Below are 17,110 nucleotides of genomic sequence, written 5' to 3' on the forward strand. Positions count from 1 at the left end.
CACAGGGTTTAAATCTCTATTCGCTACCGAGTTAGCAAGAGATTTAAATGCTGAGACAAGTGATCGGAAAATTTATATTAAATTCTGGTCTGTGGATATATTAGCATGGGACCTCTGGGCAACTGCCCAAGATGGCACTGTAATATAAATTAATTTTCATCTCCACTATACCCATATTATTCAATTTTATAAATTATAGTGAAACCTCTCTTTACGGACACCCCCAAGATACGGACACTCCTCATATATGGACAGATTTTTATATCCTAACTGAAATAATATAGAAATAATGATAATTTTAACCCTCGTTTACAGACACTCTCAGACACGGACAGCTGTTTTACAATGCTAAAGCTTGCTTTACCTCCTGACTGCGGACAGAATTTGATTCAAGACCTAATGTGTTACAAAAATGGAAAATTTAGTTTTGAGAACTATACATAAATTCCTTCCATGTATTGTGGGTCCCTATCACCACGGCATGGTGCATCCTCAGGTTGCGGATCGAGGAGACGGCCTCCAGATAGGAGGGTAGCTGCGAATATATTGAATAAGCAGTCGCGGACAGCCGATGAGGGGTGGTCCTCCAGCTTGGGGGTTGGGCGAAGGGCTAACAACCCATCACTGTAAAAAACAGTTTGTTACGAATCCTTCAAATAAGAACATTAAATCAGACGTTTGAGATGGGCAGGGCATGTAGCACGTATGGGCGAATCCAGAAATGCATATAGAGTGTTAGTTGGGAGGCCAGAGGGAAAAAGACCTTTCGGGAGGCCGAGACGTAGATGGGAAGATAATATTAAAATGGATTTGAGGGAGATGAGATATGATGATAGAGACTGGATTAATCTTGCTCAGGATAGGGACCAATGGCGGGTTTATGTGAGGGCGGCATTGAACCTCCGGGTTCCTTAAAAGCCAGTAAGTAAGTACATAAATTCCTTATCATGAAAGAAGACAATAAGAGTCTCGTAGGCTACCACTAGCCCAGCTGGCTACCCCTTGTTAGCTGGAAGCGGGTGGATAAAGAGTCATAAAATTTAACCTGTCTGATGGGTCAAAGTTTTCTGTGATCGTGAAATTGTATTCGACATATGATACAGTTAGTAGGATTATTCTCTTCACTTCAATCAGTTGTTCTGTTTCCAGAGACATGACACCTGAACGTAAAGGTTAAGTTGAAAATTGTAAATTACAGTACTGCATAACTGTAGACCTAGAATAAAATTGCATGGCACAGTACCGTATTTTCCTTTTTCGGTCGTATCTACTGTAGTTCAAAGTTGCAAAGAATTTACTGTAGTATACTGTATTTAAAATTAAACTATAGAAATACATTTAATTTAAATTGTGAAGGGATACATAATACATATTATAAATTTACTGTTACATTGGGGAACCTCCCTCCCAATAAAGGACAGATTGTTATGTCCTTTCAATGTCCATAAATGAGAGGTTTCACTGTACTTCTCACAGATTCCAAATCAACATTTAACAGAAAAAAAAGTAATATTAGAATTATAAATTGAAAATGATTTTCTGTGTTACAGGATGATGTTGTGTACTTGCAATTTTTATTTATTTCTTTTTATGGGGGTGGAACCTGAAGGCTTGCACTAGAGCCTGAGTCTTATTGTATTTTAGAGAGAATCGGTAAGTTCAGTAAGTACAGCAACAGTTAAAAAAAAAAAAAAAACACTCTCATACTCATAGCAGCTACCAAACAACTCCGAAGGATTTTTTTAATGAACAAAGAAATTAAGTCGAATACTATGAGAAATGCAGCGGTGGTAGTTATTAAAGTTAAAATGAAAAACCGAAGGAGACAGTGAAAAGAACGTGTTCATTTCGTAATGAATTGTTAGAGGATTAACAATTAATTTTTTTATAATGGCGGATACTTGACTGTTCGTCATTCATCCATATGAAGCCAGATGTGCAGACCACTACAACAATATATCTGTTTGTATTTGGTACAGGTATTTATTGCTACATACAATACAAAATAAATACATACCATACATGTATACATCTTAAGTTTGATTAGTGAAATATATAACTAGTCAGCGATATAACAATGAATTGGGAAAGAAATTGGCCACTCTCCTCCATTATCTCCTGCTTAGTTGCCTCTTAAGTGATGCCTTATTGGTGTGTCACATATGAGGTTCCAATCTGTCTTCAGGCAGTTGACTAAACTACAACAATATATTCATTCAATGTCAAAATCTTTCTTCAACAACTTCTTGGCATTCCTGGAGCTGTGACATAATGGAGGAAGATGTCAGCCATCTAGACCAGAGGTGTCCAATTACAATAGAGCTGAGAGAAGTATAAATGCCTAAATTAATGAGGTGGAGGGCCACAACTTCAAAATAAAGAATATTCTATCAAAATTTGGTAATTGAGTTAATAGATAAATATATCCATCATCTATTAATAAAAATTATATAATAAATATGAATTTAAAAGAATAAATACCTCTTCAATGTGATAGATGAAGGCGATCAGCAGCATTCACAAGGTCTGGGATGTCTACGTCAGTTCCTGTTGTGAGTCGTAGAAGAGAACAATCTACAAGGCAGCTTCTGTAGTGATTCTTGATAAAGTTCATGATGGAGAATGCACTTTCACACAACTAAGTACTTGCGAACATTGCCGTAATTTTCTGACGAAAATCACACAAGTTAGGAAAATGTGCGTGCATATCAAACAGCAAGTTTAAAGTAGTGCAGAATCACTAACTGCAGAAGTTATTTCGGATACTCAATGAAATACAATGCAGAACTGCTTTATATATATACACCACTAAATGGAAAATACTATAAAATAAATTAATAAAACAAAGTCTATTGTTTCTTAAATTAATGTTCAGTTCCTAGAATCGTACTGAAAAAAGTTAACTCTGATAAAAAAAAGAGAAACATTAAATTTACATTATAATAAGCAACAACTTTGCGAGCCATTTGATAAGCTTGACAGGCCACCTTTTGGACAGCCCTGATCTAGATTTAAAAGGAAACTACCTCAGGACATCTTTCTCAACGACACAGATGATTCTTCATAAATGTTATTCATAGTATAGAAACTTCAACATCACATTTTGATCACCACTAGTTTCACCATCTATGTTTTCGATTTCACAGTAATTAATGATTAATTACCGGTAATTTAAAATAGCCTAAATGTAATTAGAGGAGCCTGAATAGCCAACCTCGTCATGCTACTATATAATGACATCATTCAACAATGGTCTGTATAGCAGTTTGTTGGTCGACCGATTTAATTAAAAAAAATAATAATTGAGAAATGACTAATGCATAGGAAAGTACCTACAACATCTGGACGATTGGCAACCCTATCTGTAATAAAACAGTTAATGCCCCTGTCCTTTCCACTAAACACAATAAATTAACTTAACAACAATTAACAGAAACTAAACACTTATTACATGGTTATGTAATTCGTAAAATTGAATTCCAAACAATACACAACGAAACAATTGAATCTGTTTAACTCTAGCAACTTATTAATTTACAAGGTCTTTGCTTGTAACCGAAAATAAACGCACTAAAATTGATTTTTACCAACATTCCACCAAAGAATTACTCTACATAACAGAGAATTAATGTGCTCTTTATTTAAATCTATTTTCAGCTCCGAAAAGTAATATCGCGATTGTTACGTAGCAATGTCATGAAGAATGATTACAAATTGTATGTAAACCAGCAGTACAGGTAAATATAAATTCGCCACTCATTGAAGCTAATGTATGCACTACAGAAACAATAAATAATTATCATACTTTTTTTTTTTGCTCTATGTGTTAGGTAGGTACACTTTGTACAATAAGACATTCTCGTAGTTGGGAAAGCTGAAAGTATTTCTTTCTAAAAATAATCTGTCTTAAATTTTGCTGTTAGTATTCATGTGATACATAGGCTATACCTTATTTAAAAAATAGGGATAAAAGGGGTTTCTTTTGTAATTATACATAAAGTAGTTGTGATTGGAGCAATCATTCAAGAGGATGTGCTTCGGAAATGAACTCGAAATTGAAGTCAAAAAACATCTTCGCCTATGGTACAGTCAAACTCATACAAATCATACTGATCATTCCGATAACCACTTGAGAAGCAGAATGGTGCTTCTCTACTCTGAAAAGAATGAATACATTTATACGACCACTTTGCAGTGCAAAAGAAGAGGACTGTCTACTTACTAACAAAGATAATTATGCAGGAAGCATTGACCAGACCACCATCTTTCTCACTACAAACATTTGTGTGTGTATTACTGCATATTAGTATTTCACAAGCTCATGTACTTACGTGATTGCTTCCAACAATAGAACTTCAGGGCACATACTATCCTAAATAAATAATATACAATATGGGGCAGCTCAAACGATTAGGGAAAACACGGGAATTTTACTGGAAGCAAGTAAAGAGATAGGTTTGGAAGTAAACCCCGAAAAGACAAAGTATATGATTATGTCTCGTGACGAGAATATTGTACGAAATGGAAATATAAAAATTGGAAATTTATCGTTTGAAGAGGTGGAGAAGTTCAAATATCTGGGAGCAACAGTAACAAATATAAATGATACTCGGGAGGAAATTAAACACAGAATAAATATGGGAAATGCCTGTTATTATTCGGTTGAGAAGCTTTTATCATCCAGTCTGCTGTCAAAAAATCTGAAAGTTTGAATTTATAAAACAGTTATATTACCGGTTGTTCTTTATGATTGTGAAACTTGGACTCTCACTTTGAGAGAGGAACATAGGTTAAGGGAGTGTGAAAATAAGGTGCTTAGGAAAATATTTGGGGCTAAGAGGGATGAAGTTACACAACACAAAATTGCACGCATTGTATTCTTCACCTGACATAATTAGGAACATTAAATCCAGATGTTTGAGATGGGCAAGGCATGTAGCACGTATGGGCGAATCCAGAAATCGATATAGAGTGTTAGTTGGGATGCCAAAGGGAAAAAGACCTTTAGGGAGGCCGAGACGTAGATGAGAAGATAATATTAAAATGGATTTGAGGGAGATGGTATATGATGATAGAGAATGGATTAATCTTGCTCAGGACAGGGACCAATGGCGGGCTTATGTGAGGGTGGCAATGAACCTCCGGGTTCCTTAAAAGCAAGTAAGTAAGTATAGGGCAGCTTGGTCGATGTGTCAGAGTATTCCCAAATTTTAATGTCACAAGCCATGGTTGACTACTACAGCTCCTGAGAAAATATTTTACATATTATTACTTCCACCATATATATGTACGAGGCATAGGTATTTTTAAAGTAAGTACCATTTTAAAATGTTTCCATGGCAGCACTGCGGTAGCGATTTTGAGCATGTGCAATGACTTCCTCCATTCTTTAGGAAGCCAGACACAGCTGTGAGCGGCAGTCATTTTGTGTTTCTTTATTGTGAGAGCAAATCGAACAATCCGCTGACTGTGAAGTCCGATCAGTGATTCGTTTTTTGAATGCGAGAAATGGGAAGTTTCCTAGTACCCGGTACTCGTTACATAAGCTGTTAAGTCAGTCATTGTTGTATAATCATAAAGATGTATATTTTCCCTGGACCAAAAATATATTACAAACTGACTAGAATCACATCTAGTAACAAACTATTAAAATTCTTTTCAGAAAGGAACCACTGTGTAAACATAAAAACGACCTATGTAACGAGTACCGGGTACTAGGAAACGAGAAATGTTATGCCAGCAGACATTCATCACCAACTGCGTGAGCTTTATGGGGGAACAATAATGAGTGCTGGAATGGCGAGCAAGTGGGTTAGACAGTTTAAGGAAGGTCGTGCAAATGTGCATGATGAGTCATGGAGCAGCCGACCGACTGTGGTCACGGATGATTTGGTGCAAGCTATGGAAGCAAAACTTCGCGAAGACAGACATTTCACAATATCGTTGCTTTCTTCGCATTTTCCACACATTTCAAGATCAGTCCTCTACAACATTGTGACAAAATGCTTAGGATTTCGGAAATTGTGCTCAAAATGGGTGCCAAAAAATATTTCTGATGAGCACAAGAACAAGCAATCCGCCTCTGCACTGGCTTTTCTCATGAGATATGCTGAGGAAGGCAATGATTTGCTAAGGCATATCGTTACAGGTGATGAGACATGGTGTCTCACATCATTCCTGAATCAAAGCAACAATCCATGGAGTGGAGGCACACAGCATCCCCAGTGAAGAAGAAATTCAAACACAATATCCACTCACAAGACCATGTGCACGGTTTTCTGGGACAGACAAGATGTTTTGCTTGTTGAATTCTTGCACAGGAATGCTACAGTCAACAATAACGTCTATTGTGCGACACTACGAAATCTCCGTCGTGCAATACAGAACAAAAGATATAGAATGCTTTCATGTGGAATCCTTTTGATTCATGATAATGCCCGGCCATACACAGTCAAACAAACTCAAGATCTCGTCACATCATTTGGTTGGGAACAATTCGACCATCCTCCCTACAGTCCTGACTTGGTATCAAGCGATTTTCACCTGTTTCATCATCTAAAGAAATTCCTTGGTGGAAAACATTTCAAAACGATGATGTTGTGAAACATGAAGTGCAGACTTGGTTTTCATCACAGGCGGTATCATTCTTTGACGAAGGCATACAAAAACTGGTTTCCCATTATGACAAGTGCCTCAATAATGGCGGTGACTATGTGGAGAAGTAGTGTAAGTTGTAAGGTAAGGAATGAAAATAAAGTATTTGGAAAATAATGTTCTGTTATTTACAAAAAAAAAAAAAAAAAATTATCGGTACTTACTTTAAAAACATGCCTCATACATATAGCCCAGCTTTCAATAAAATATAAAACTTAGGGGCCACAGTCTATTTGCCATGTTGGTATGAAATAACCAAATTATAAAATACAATATTCACAAGAAAATAAGTATACATCAATACTATTGGAATATACTGTATTCACTCACATGTTGTTTCTTTCCTACAGATCTGAGGGAAATTGTGTTGAGTAAATAATATGGAGATATTAATGTTCTGTGCGTTCTTGGCTCTTATGATCTTCCTAATATATCCAGACTACAGTATTGTCTTCAACAAGGACGTCTGGGGAATATCATGTGTGGTAAGAAATGTAGGTACTTAATAGATTGTTTTTACTCCAGAGTTCAGTTTTAGATGTGATGTACTTTCTCAGCTTAGATACCACAAATACAGTACCAGTATATGGCATATTAATGAACTACTGTATGTAGATGGTAGTTTCTTATCGGTACTGTCCAGAATATAGTGATGGGGATCAGATGTGTTCTAGAGCCGCTCTGTGACAGATCGTCTTGCATCAAGTACATTGTATACAGTACCATATTTTGTGATTCTGAATTATAAATTACAAGTTTAAGCCGAGTTTTTCATTTCCTATTACTCCTGTTACCCATCTTCGCAGCTGTTTAGTATTTAAAATTACTTATTTTCTGTGGACGTCTTGGTCTTAAATAACTTAATTCCTTTTATAATAACTATTTTCCTCCCATTTGTTAAAAAATTTCTTTTAACATCTTTTCAAACCTAAGTTGTTAAAATGTATTATCTCTTTTTATATACTTATAATTAAATCGTCCACACCTGTGGAGTAACATTCAGCGCGTCTGGCTGCGAAACCAGGTGGCCCGGGTTCGAATCCCGGTCGGGGCAAGTTACCTGGTTGAGGTTTTTTCCGGGGTTTTCTCTCAACCCAATGCGAGCAAATGCTGGGTAACTTTCGGTGCTGGACCCCGGACCCATTTCACCGGCATTATCACCTTCATATCATTCAGACGCTAAATAACCTAGATGTTGATACAGCGTCGTAAAATAACCCAATAAAATAAAAAAATAAAAATATAATTAAATCTCAATTAAAGCGTAACAATGAATAATAAGCCTAGTGTTACTGGCAGATCATTGAAAAGTAGTACTAGAGCAAGTATTTTTTATAATGTTGCGAAATATCTGCATGAATAACACAGTACAATTTTAAATATATTATTCAATCTACAAGTGAAGCAAAAGACAAAGTATATGATTATGTCTCGTGACCAGAATATTGTACGAAATGGAAATATAAAAATTGGAAATTTATCCTTTGAAGAGGTGGAAAAATTTAAATACCTGGGAGCAACAGTAATAAATATAAATGATACTCGGGAGGAAATTAAACACAGAATAAATATGGGAAATGCCTGTTATTATTCAGTTGAGAAGCTTTTATCATCCAGTCTGCTGTCAAAAAATCTGAAAGTTAGAATTTATAAAACAGTTATATTACCGGTTGTTCTTTATGGTTGTGAAACTTGGATTCTCACTTTGAGAGAGGAACAGAGGCGAATGGTGTTTGAGAATAAGGTGCTTAGGAAAATATTTGGGGCTAAGAGGGATGAAGTTACAGGAGAATGGAGAAAGTTACACAACACAGAACTGCATGCATTGTATTCTTCACCTGACATAATTAGGAATATTAAATCCAGACTGAGATGGGCAGGGCATGTAGCACGTATGGGCGAATCCAGAAATGCATATAGAGTGTTAGTTGGGAGGCCAGAGGGAAAAAAGACCTATGGGGAGGCCGAGACGTAGATGGGAAGATAATATTAAAATGGATTTGAGGGAGATGGGATATGATGGTAGAGACTGGATTAATCTTGTTCAGGATAGGGACCAATGGTGGGCTTATGTGAGGGCGGCAATGATCCTCCGGGTTCCTTAAAAGCCGTAAGTAAGTACAAGCGAAGCTTCAGGAGTTTGTATCAGCTGCGTGAAGACAATATTAAAGGAATCACTGGTTAGGTCAAATTTTCAACCCTGAAGGGGAAGTCTGAAGAGAGACAGAAGAAAGTGGAGATCGAAAACTGTGCCAACTTTGGCAACACTGAATGCTGATTTACAGAACAGTGGAAGTTTAAAATGCAGTAGGGAGTATCTGAGAAAACTTATTCTCTAATTGGTTTCAAATGGAAAAAATGAGTGTCAAGAAAAAAATTTATTGAAAAGCCCGGTTGTATCCTACCATGCTAATTACACCCGAGCAATTAAAAAATACCATCAACAGAAAAGGAACAATATATATTATTTAGATGATATATGTAGGTACATATGTAAATGCTCGCCACACATTTGGTTCATGTTCGCAAACATGATGAAGCAGGGATCACAATGTCTATTGGTAAAGGACCAAGACTAGTTGAAGCTCATGTAGGAGGAAAAAATGACTTTGTAAAAAAATGTTCTGCTAATGTTTTGATCAAAGCAGAAGACGAGCGACTATTATGACGACATGAACCCTTTAATTTCACGAAATGGCTAGAAACACAAGTTCTGCTTAATACACCTTGTAAGTCAGTCATTGTGATGGACAGTGTGAGCTAGCACAGAATGCAGATAAATAAAAAGCCTTCATCGATGACTCTAAAAAAGACATTCAGTAGTTAAGGCAAAATAATATAAAGCATGATGAAAATATGCGGGAGAATTGGTGAGAACATTGCCCACAAACAAAAATGATCCAAATTCGACTATGTTCACAAACAAAAAATACCCAAGTTCGACTAATGTACTATAACTAGGGTTACCTACATTAACAGACTACTTATGTGTGATGTGTCTTTCCCCCTCTTCGGTGACTCTCCATACTTTTTAATCAACTCACAACGTATTTTCAACACAACTCTATTCATCAACTCTTAACTCTCAAAATAAACATTAAAAACCACGGAACCAAAAAAAAAAAAAAAAAAAAAAAATTGGAATTGGCCATTAAACATAATAAGAATTGTTCAAGAATTAAAACAGAAAATCAATATCCCGAATTTAAAAGAAAACCTACAAATTAAACCAAATCCTTTAACTCTATTAAATATGGAATATAATCTAAATTTAACAGAAGAAATACTGAAATCAGAAGTAAAAACTGAAATAATGAAACAATTGTCTTTAGAGACAATTAATATTAGATACCCTCCACAAAACTAGCTTCATTTATACACTGACGGATCCTTGATCTCCAAAGAACAAGGTGCCGGTGCAGGTGTTACATGCTGTCTCTTCTCACTTTATAGATCTCTTGGGTATGGAACAACAAGTTTTGATGGAGAAATCATTGCAATAAGTGAAAGTCTCAGGAATCTTCTATGCCACATCAGTAAATTTAAGAATGCAGTTATATTGTCAGACTCCAAAGCAGCTATTCTATCAATAGTCTCTAAACACACACCTTCATCTCAAACAGCAGAAATAACTAAAATGCTCTCTCAATTAATATCACTCAATAAAAGAATTGTATTCCAATGGATACCATCCCACTGTGGAATCCTGGGAAACGAGAATGCGGATGCTTTAGCAAAGAAGGGCAGCACTGCTACTTACAGACCTGTTACTAAATCTACATATTACTCTGTGAAAAGATTTATTAAATCTACATACTTAGACTTCAACAAACAAAATTTGATAACACAATCCCATGGGAAAAAATGGAACTCTCTGCATCAAAATCCACAGTTAATTCCCGATTTACCACGAAAATCGTCTGTAGCTGCATTTAGATTGGCAACAGGCCATGATTGTTTGGCCAAACACCTGCATAGAATTGGAATATATCAGTCCCCTAACTGCCCATTGTGCAACTCAAACCAAGAAATGGATTCGGAACACCTCAAAATCTGTGCTTCAGTGGCTGGTCATGATAATATCTTTGAAAAATATTGGAGTGCAAGAGGTCAAATGACTTTATTGTCAAACGCCTGGCATTAGAAAGCAACAACAACATAATAAAATTATCTCTTCTAAATACATCTTTTTTTTGACCCAGCAGGAGGGGGAGATCCAATTTTGTATCAACACTTATTCTTATTTCTAACAAAAGTTTTCAGGAATACTTCATATATGGAGCTTAAATCCATTGCACTTATCTCAAAAAAGATTACGCTGTTATCCCTAAGGTAATTTAATCTTATAATCAACAAACTTGGATCAACTAACCATAAATAAATGTATACTAAACAAGAAGAGTTAATTAATTCGGTAAATATTAAGAATTTTACTGTGGATATTTCATATATGTAATAGGGTTACCATCCGTCCGGCAAAAGGAGCACATGTCCTCTTTTTTTAATCATTTTATCCTGTCCGGCAAGCATTAAAAAAAAAAGAATTAAAATGTTTGGCATTTCGCATTTCAACTAGAATTAATATGAATATTGAATAATGTGCGATATTATGCATAGAATATCTAAACAAATGGTGAAAACCTATGAAAGAATTTAACTGCTTCAAAGGTTGAAGCTGGAGCACATAAAATATGACCTATTGACATGCATTGCATTCTTACACTCTAAAAACATCACTATTCATGATTCTAAGCTATTTTTATCAATTTTGAGCACAAACTTTCTCAGAACTCTTAAAAATATGTCAATTGAATTTATTTATCCCAAGTCACAATGAAAGTGCTAAGAGAGTATTTCCCTAATATCTGCTCAATGGACAAAAGAACGAAATCGCATGCTAACGGAGACAGCCACAGGTATCATCATGGTGAAATAAAATTTCAAGGACATGTCCTGTGAACAGTTCCATAGTTATCTGTTACAAGATATAAGTTGGTCCCTTCAGGCTCTTGTGCACAAAGTGGGCTTCACCGATAAGTAGGGTAGAGATGTAATACTGATCCAGCAACTAGTGAGAAAACTAAGGTGAGCCATGTTTTTATCTCTAATTTTGTTCATACCAATTTTTAAAAAGTCCTCTTTTTTTCAGCAATGTCCTCCTATAGAACTTCTTCTCATGGTAATCCTAATATGAAACAAGCAGGGTTTTTTCCTAATATGAAACAAGCAGGGTTTTTTCCTAATATGAAACAAGCAGGGTTTTTTCCTAATATGAAACAAGCAGGGTTTTTTTCTGTCTTGTCGATCTATAGCATCTATGGTAAAGTTAATGCACCCTAACTCAAAGTTTTGTTATTTATGAAATTTCATTTTCAGTTTTTCTGTTGTTTGATGACATCTGGACAAGTCTGGAACGAGATCAACAATCCGCCATTCATGAGCAGGAATTACTTTCACCATACCAATAGACAGTGTGTTCTCGAAACTTTTGTGATTGTAATTTGCTGTATCCTTTCAAAGTAGTATAAAGTATTTCTTGTGCATTCAAGTAATAATATTAATAGTGGCGAGTCTTTCAATGAATTAAAATTAAATACTGAACCTTAAAACAAAAATGTTCAGCGCGAAATATACATTCTTCAAAATTTAAATTTCCCGTGGACTTATAATGATAAAGAAAGTGAGCTTGTTCTGGCCTACTTGAATATTGATAGTGTGGTGATGTGAGTGCTTTCTTATATGGTTATGATTCGGGTTTGGTTCTATTGTCAGGGGCGTATAGTGCGGGTGTTCAATGTGTGCGCTGGACACCCTGTAAATTCGGTAATCTCATTTTTTATTTTAAGTTGTTTTATATAATGCAGCAATAATTTTAATTTATCACAATTTAAATGCGTGGTAATCTCATTGGAAGTTGACGTATATAGTTCAAGACTAATTTTAATTTATTACCATTTAAATATTTTAAATTCCTGCTGGTTGAATGTGCACACCATCCCCAGAACGGCTTTCGTTTTATAACGTACGCTCTGCCTGACGAAGTGGGATGAGTTCTGGTCTGGTTGTCCTGTCCGTACAAAAGAACTTCCCCTGCTGAGAGTTACTGCTATAATTGCGCGCGCAAGGTGGCATGGTGGGGATACTCGCTTCTCTCAAGCTCGCAGGTCGTCCTGTATACAGGCAGCTCAACTTGTCAATTGTAGCATTACAAAATATTGTGTTTGACGTGTATGTTTACTGTTTGTGTGAGTGAATTTACTGTGTTTAGGTTTTACTAGGGTTCATAGTTGTGTGCCAGTGCAAGTGAACAATTTAAATTACTTATTTAATGATAATAGCACTTGGAAATGTAAACTGTAAAAGATCTTTTGCAAAAGCCATTCTCTTCTCGCCCACTAGGAGAGAAATTACATATAGTGAATAAGGGTAGACCTACCCCGCCACTTCCGAATTTAGTACAACAATATGAAACAAAGAGCGAACAATTCACTAGACATTCTTCTATTTCACAATATGGAAATGTAGAATAGTTAGCGGGTTGTGGAACTTCAAACAGGTTATTTTGCTGGCCATGCTTATTGTTTGATCATAAATAATACAATTTTGAATAACATTATTTGTAGTTGCCTCCTTTCTCCGGCATTTGCAGGGCAGTCATTGAAACAAGGTGATTAATTTTTAAGAAGTTGTGGTGCGAGTACTTTGAATAATATTTAAATGTGATTTTCTTTTAATTTTACGTCATTTTTCCTTTAGTTTAAGGGCATTTTAATGATCATTTTAAGTAGATTTTTAGGTCATCAACATCCGCCCCATAGTTATTATTTATAATATATATAATTTATTTCAAGAAATAGTCTGCCCAAGCATCCTAGGTTGCCAAAAACACAGAATAACACACATATAAGAATAGTAATGATTACAGTAAGATAGCTGAGTCAAATTGAAATGTGAACTAGGAGCTTAAGTTTAAGAAATAATAAATTTGTACATATATATGTAACAATGACACACTAACGAATAGAAAAGGGGGGGGGGGAATTATGATATTCCGTATAAATGATTTTTCAGAATTGCCACAGACCCTTTAATGGTTGAAGTAATTATTTTTGGAATGATGTCATGGATTCCAAATGTTTTGATAGTGTTTACAGTTGATCGTGGGATGGTGCCCCTCTCTCCGATCATTAAACCATGTACTTCCCAGGTGCCTTCCGTCTGATATTTTTCTCGAAAATACGGAATAGTAGGCTCATAAATTTGTTGTTTTTCTTTGTTGACCTCGGATGGTTGGGTCTGGCTCATCTCAAATCTAACAGTTGGGTCCAGTATAAAGCCTTTACTATCAGTCTTGTCTAGAGCCACGATGTCCGCTCTTCTAATTCCGCCGCCTTCAGATGCAACACAGTGCACCTCTTCATGGACCTCGAAGGATTTGTTTCTAAGGGCTTGTGCTATTAGTTTTCGGATGTTATGATGGCGTGAATTTCTCAGGAGTTCTCCATGCTGACAGGATCCTAGGACGTGTGCTAAGGTTTCAATCTCATTGCAGTATCTGCAACGGAAACCGTCCAAGGATATCCCATGAAGACTTCTCACTGGTGCTACTAAATTATATATTAAAAATGGCAGTTAATGTCGACCCGATATTCCACTTAGGCCTATAATAATTGTGCGAGATAGACCAACTATATATTTTTAACAGAACACCCAAACTCCAGGTTTAGCATACGCCACTGTCTATTGCCCTACATAACTTTGCTTGACAACTCGTTTACTAGACACTAATTGCCAGACATCACAATTGCTCGACAACACCTCTATCAGAGGCTGAGGCAGGATGGTCCACCTGCCAGCATCGGATTCACGAATGCCACCCAGGTTGCCTGTCTCGGACTTGGACAGAAAAGGTTTCCTCATACATTTAAAAATGTTCATCTCTATTTTAAGTAGTGCTCTAATTTTTCAGACTTAACTTTTAGAAAGCTTTATCCATAAAAAGTGATTTCCTTTTTTTGATCTTAACTTGAAAACAGATTCCATATTCATTGCAGCGATAATAATGATGATAGAGGCAGCATCAAGTACCAGTTCTAATGAAAATAGAAGATCTCAGGCAATGACTGGACTCACTCTTGCAATGCTGTTTTTCAGTATAACTGTAGTTCTTCTTCAAAACAAGGTCAATGTATAGGGACCTGGAAATTTCGCATCTATTTTCATTAGAATTATACTTCGTTTGGCCAGTTGGATAAGCTATAAGATTTTTTTTTCTTACAGAAATCAGAAGTTATTGCAAAGGTGCATATGGTGATGATGTTTCACTAGAAATGTACGTGTTATTATTTTAATAATCTGTAATTACTTTCTATTAACCGCTTTCTTACAAGTCGTAAATTCTAATTTTATGATTCTTGCTCGGTTAACTACGAAAGATTAAAATTAAACAAAACAGTCACGCAATTAAAATGTCTTTAAAAAGATGCCTTGAATAATTTATTATATATTTATAATTATTAATGTGGAATAAGCTAAACGATATATAATAGCTTCAATACCTAATTCACAGTTCCACATTCATCTTCCTCCTCCTCCGAATTGTCCTCATCAGAATCAGCTCCTAAGTTTCATGATGAACTCATCGGTGATTCAGTCCGTTACTTGATCTTGTTCTTAGTAGAAATTCTCAATTTGTTTTGCATGTCGACAAGCATAGCTCCATCTTTCTGTCGTAATTGAATGTATACTGTCCTGGAATATTTCTAACAAATGTCCCATGGTAAATTTTGTGTTCCTTTTTCGTACAAAATCCTTTACCTGCGCCCAAATGAGTTCGATGGGATTAAACTCGCAGTGGTAAGGAGGTAAACAAATCACACTATGTCCAAATTCTTCTGCAATTTTATTTATTTCATATCTTTTGAATTGCGGCTTGTACAACTTTATGATTTCATACAATTTACGTTTAAACATGCAGCCATCAAACTGTATTTTATTCTTTTTCAACCACTCCTGCATGTCTGCTTTAAGACTATTTGATGTTGGAGCTTTGTTTATTTCACGGAAGTGGTAACTCCCATTGTCCATTACAATAAAAGAGTTAGGTGGAATATTTGGCATTAACTATTCCTTGAACCATTTTCGAAATCTATCGCTGTCCATTTCCTTCTGGTAATCTTTGGTAGATTTTGACTGGAAAACGAGCAGTGCATCTTTCACAAAACCTTCTTCATTACCGGCATGAACTATAATAATTCGAGACCCCTTTCCAATTGGTGTTGGTAACCCTTCTGTATCATCTTCAGTAACTCACATTTTATCTCGTGTGAGATTAATGTTCACCCAAGTTTCGTCTAGAAATATTATAGGCCTTCCTGTTTCCCGCACATCTTTAATCTTATATAAAAATTCATTTCTCATTGCTACGATGTTGGCAATTAATTTCATAAGGGAAAAAGCATGCAAATCCATCTCCCCAACACAAGCCGCACCCCCCCCCCCCCGAGATGATACAAATTAATCCCATCCGAGCATTACCAATCTTTTTAAGTACACAGAAGATGCCCTTCTTGGAAATAACGAAACCAGTTTTTTTGCAGGCTTCTATTATTTTCACCTAACTGTACTTGGCATTGGAAAGGATCATAATGTACCCTCGATTTTCTTGAGCATTGTTGCTGTAAGACACCATGCACTCTGATTATGAAATCACTCACTACTGATCTGTCACCTTTCACCACAGTTCAGCTGTCATGTGACTACTGACGCACATGGCGTCATTCAAAGTCGTTTCCAGAGATCGGAAACAACCCTCTGTATTTACAAAAAACACTTGATTATATTAGGGAAATTAACTGAAAAGAGTAAAATTTATAGAGCTAACAGAATATCTTATCTAACCGAGAATAATTTGACTACCAAATCAGATAGGCTTACTAGAACTAAAAAAAAAAAAGAGCGAAATAACATGATATTTCTGGAATTGATTTGAAACTGTAGAGCTCAAAGAAGATACAGAAGTAATGGAATAAATTTCATGACATACTTGAAGCTGCAGAGATCCTTTTTTTTTTTTCCTAAAAACACGAATATTAAGAAAAGTTTATTAAATTATTTGTAAGTATCTTCCAGAAGCTCCATAGTTTGTTTTATTTCAGAGGCTTTAACTTAATGCAGAAAAATCAACTATAAGGATAGACCTGTAAATGAGATTCAATTAAAATTAGATTGTTATGATATATAGCACGTCAACTTAAGATAGAATTTCCAAACTACTTTTGCACGAACGAAATACATATATCAAATTCCAGATTCAAGACCATATTATAATCTATTCCTCTTCTCAGTATATAGAGCAGAAGTGATATAACCCTGCAATGTCATAGCAAGAGAGGAAGGTTCACGTACAAAGACAGACCTGAGTTCGTTGACCTCTTGCATCTTTATTACTAGAAGA

At 35.7% G+C, this 17,110-nt stretch overlaps 1 long non-coding RNA gene across 1 annotated transcript; it reads left to right on the forward strand.

The window, feature by feature from the left end:
* The first annotated feature begins 7,017 nt into the window (after nucleotides 1-7,017).
* LOC138700350 (uncharacterized) lies at nucleotides 7,018-15,151 on the forward strand. The gene is made up of 3 exons (XR_011332333.1): nucleotides 7,018-7,139; nucleotides 12,031-12,160; nucleotides 14,691-15,151. It is a non-coding gene; the product is annotated as an uncharacterized lncRNA (long non-coding RNA).
* Nucleotides 15,152-17,110: the final 1,959 nt, after the last annotated feature.

The sequence above is a fragment of the Periplaneta americana genome, chromosome 5, assembly GCF_040183065.1.
Source record: "Periplaneta americana isolate PAMFEO1 chromosome 5, P.americana_PAMFEO1_priV1, whole genome shotgun sequence".
NCBI classification, from domain to species: Eukaryota; Metazoa; Arthropoda; class Insecta; order Blattodea; family Blattidae; genus Periplaneta; species Periplaneta americana.